Genomic DNA, 4,518 nt, shown 5'->3' on the forward strand with positions numbered 1-4,518 from the left:
TATTTAGTGAGCAATATAATGTTTTTCTCACATATGTCTAATATAAGCATAGGGAGATGATTTCATTGTCATTATCCTAATATCCAGAAATATAAATATTAATTGGATGTATAATTATAATGAATCATAACAATATAGGTTTTCTTCTCATTGTTTTTTCTAGAGTAGAACACAATTAAGGCTGGAAATTAGGCTCTGTTAGTAGCGTGGTTGTCTATTATGCATGAAGTCCCATGTTCAATTTCTAGCACTGCATTAACTTAGCATAGTGGCACATACCTGTAATCTTATCCCTTCATAGGTAAGGGCAGAAGGATCAGATGTCCAAAGTCATCCTTGAACTAAGAGTAAGTTTGAGGGCAGCCTGGAATACATGAAACCCTATCTGAAAAATTAAATTTTCTCTCATCTCTCTCTGTCTCTGTCTCTGTCCCTGTCTCTCTTTGTTTCTCTCTCCCTCTCTCTTTCTCACACAAATTATAAATATAATATAATAAATATAATAAATTTCCTTATTGAAATAGTAACATCCTCAAGAATTATTATAATTCAAATTAAATTGTAATAATGTTAAAATAATGTATTTTTCATAAAATTTGAATGTATGTAAGATCATAATAATTATAGGATGTCTTATCCCTTTCAAACTGCTCCTGCAAAATATCAGACTGAAAATTTACAAACAGCAGAAATCATTGCTTAGACTTAAGATGAGAAAGTGTGAGATCAAGGTATTAACAAGTTCAATGTCTTCTGGGGGCTTACTTCTCACAGAATCTCATGACTGCATAAGCTGAAGGGCAAACAGGTTGACCTGCTCAGAGGTATTTTATGAAGACAGTAATTCCATTTATGAGAGTTGGCCTTTATTTCTATTTCTATTGTAAATGCAACACTTTCTAAGACTTTCAACTTGGTGATAAGGTTTCAACATATGAAATCTAGATAAACATATTCAGAACACACTGGGTTTCTTTTTTCCCCCAAGGGTTTATGGCAAACATACATCATCAATTTCATATTACAGTAATAAAATAGTATTTACAATCTTAAAATAAATGGTGAACACCTAAAATTCCCTCTTTCAGTACTGTCATAGCATCATTCACCCAAAATCAAGAATTTGAGAAATAATGAAAATTACTGTTTTAATAATCTTACATCATCTAATAATATAAAATAATATTTAGCACAAATTGTGTCAATAAATACATTGAGATGAAAATAGATTAATTAACAAGGAAGTGCAAGGCTTTTCATTTCAAGTGAACACATCACCCAGGCTGGGATGGATGAAAGGAACGGATATAACTGTCACTTCTTCAGATGATTGTCTTAGCAAGAAAGCTGTGAGAAGAAGCTAGAAATGTCAGGAGTGGGGCTAGGTAAAGCCAAAGAGGTTCATTCTGAGTAAAGAACTGCACTGTACCACAATGGCACAGAAAAGTGATATTGGAAAAATGCACTTACTCATCTAAAAATGCACAAATAGAATCAGATAATGTGTAACTGATAAGGTATGTTTAATTCTGAAAAGGCCTTTTCATGACATGCGAAAAACAGATTTTAAGATCGAAGGTGAGGGAAAATTGATTACTTAACTTAGCAATCCATATTGCCCTTGAAAAAACTTACTTGATGGCAGACTAACAATTCAAATTGCAATTGATAAGACTGAGTGAATAGAGGCCAAATATGTTGAATACGCCGATAGAAGAATATTAATGTGCAGATACCATCCAAGCATGAGGTTGAAGCCATAGGACAATCAAATTATTTGAGGACTAAATAATGTGTGTGTGTGTGTGTGTGTGTGTGTGTGTGTGTGTGTGTGTGTGTGTATTAAAATAGAGGATTAAAAAATAAAGCAACCTGGACCTGGAGAGATGGCCCAGTTATTAAGAACAGTGACTGCTCTTATATAGGACCTGGGTTCAATTCCCAGAACCCACATGGCAGCTAACAACTGTCTGTAACTCCAGTTTCAGGGGATCTGATGCCCTCTTCTAACCTCTGCAGGCATTGCATGGCATGGGTGCATTTTCATACATGCATACAGTACGCTCATACACATAAATTAAAATAATAAGTAAAATGCAGAAAAATAAAGCAACTTTTGTTTAATATATATATGACCCAGAGAGTTCATGACTTTCCATAGCTGCTGGCTAATGTTTTCATTCACTAATTTTTCTTTCTCATAAGAAAGTTGAAACTCAAAATATACATAATTTACCCCAAAGCATAGAGAGTGAAACAAAAAGTAAGAAATAGTGCTAAGATCATTTTAGCAACTGAATAATCAGCCACACATTGCTGTAGAAATGGAAGTTTTTCCTAGACAGGGAGACATGACATCAATGTAGATTACTCATAATTATTAGTCCATTCAGAAGTGATTGTGGTACAAAATTATGCAAGTTTCTCTCTTTTATTTTCTAAGTTTTAACTCAACTTTTTTTAAAGCATAATTTTCCATACTTTATTTTAAGTGCACAAAAGGGATCTAGGGTTGAATACAATTCAGCTTTAAAGTTAATTTTTATAGTGAAAATGACTTTATATGCAAATCAGAATAATTACTCTATAAAAAAGTAAAGATATACTGTCAGTGAAGGGCAATCAGATAGAATAAAAATCACCCAGGTTTATCATTTTTACCTAGATGCTGTGTTTAGAAGAGACTATAACTAACATTTGAATCAGAAAACATGCTTCATATCTCACAGTGGACAAGTCAAGGTACAAGGTTGAATGCCACAATTTGAAAACAGCAGAATAAACATTGTCTGAGGGTGTTTCATTTGGTCAACTGTACATGAATTGTGATCAGCTATGTTTTTGTCAGGAATCCTTTTAAGAGATTTTATAATGCAGTATTAAGAAAGAGTTGCTACTTTCAATATTTTAACTTAAATATAACTCAAACATAAATATTAAAATTATAGCTGGAGATATCTGTGTCAGAGATTTTTATTTTTGTATCAATTCATATGTAAATCCATATTTAAGTAGCATATATTTGTCAAAAACAACAATAGAAAAGGTTTTCCTATGAACTTCAAATATAAGTTTATGTGGAATTATATCCGTATCACAAATAAAATAATACACTTGAAAAAGGGTTATGGATTCTTCTAGATATGTATTTAGATGAGAGTGAATGATGCAGACATGGGTGAACATAAACTCTGCCCTCTGATTCTATAATTTATTAATTAAAGTTCACATTACAATGTGCGTCCACGTTATATTCCAGGCATGAAAGAGGCTTCAATGCAGAAAACTTTAATAAATATTAGTTTTTGACAGTTTAGTATGTGCTAGTAGCCACACTATTTTTTACTGGCATCATTTCATTTTATTACATCCTATAATTTGTGTCTTCTGATCTAAAGAAAACTATTTGGACTGAAAAAACCTAGGCGCCATGAGGCCACCTGATAGGAATGCTTGACAAGAAGTCAAGCATTGAGAAACTAGCTTATCAGAAAAACAGGATGTAGTGGTCAAGCCATCTGCATCTGGCAATCCCCGGGGCTCGATACCAGGAAATCAGGAGAAAAACCTCTGTGTCCCTGAGGTCACCTCCCATTTAGCAATTCCACTTCCCCTTAGCCCCGACCCTTACCCCATATTTCTGTGTGCTTTTGAAATTACTCTGTGTGTTTTTGAATTAACCAATAACCGCGCTTCTGCTTCTGTACCCTGCTTCTGCTCTATAAAAGTGCCAAACCCCAGCCTGTAGGTGCGCAAGTCCTCCGAGGAGACTTTGTGCCCACAGGTACCTGTGTATCAAATAAACCTCATGCTGTTGCAACCCGAAGGCTGACTTGTCCTCAGTGGTCTCACTCTTACAGGACTATAGTGGAGGTGGAAAACTTTTGCAATGTGATGGTAATTAAGAACTTTGCAACAGGAAAACTCTTTAAGAAACAGATATGGGGGAGGTGAGCAGAAGTCTCCCATTCTGCCCCCTGTGGTTGCCGAGGGTGGAAGCCTTGTTTTCCAAAGTTTTCGCATTCCTGTAACCTTTGTGGCCGTATGTTACCTTGCTTAATTATCACATGTACCTTTTACTTAATTGCCACCTATGTGCTGTTTTGCCTTTTGTTTGCATTTCCCCCACACATGAGCATAAAAGCCCACTAAAACATGAACACAAGGTCTATCTCATTTATTCCTGGTGTCAGTTCTGCTAGAATCAAATGGAACTTCATCGCCTCACATGACTGTGGCTGTTGGTCTCTGATTTTTCTATAACAGGACCACTATGGCAATATTTACTTATCACTCAGTCTGTTAGACTCCTATCTTTTTTCTTCACTGAGGTGACAGTTCCTTAAATATTTTAGCTTGTTTTAAATCTTTATTTGCTATCAAGATATTATCTTGATTCAAAGTTACAACAAGAACATGGAGAAAGGAGAATTTTTTCAGAATGTTGTTATATTAGCATGTAGATTGTAAAACTTTCTAACAATTTTTTAAAAAAATTAAAAATGTTTAAGGAATTAC

This window comes from Nannospalax galili, unplaced genomic scaffold (assembly GCF_000622305.1).
Source record: "Nannospalax galili isolate Female #2095 unplaced genomic scaffold, S.galili_v1.0 scaffold461, whole genome shotgun sequence".
NCBI classification, from domain to species: domain Eukaryota; kingdom Metazoa; phylum Chordata; class Mammalia; order Rodentia; family Spalacidae; genus Nannospalax; species Nannospalax galili.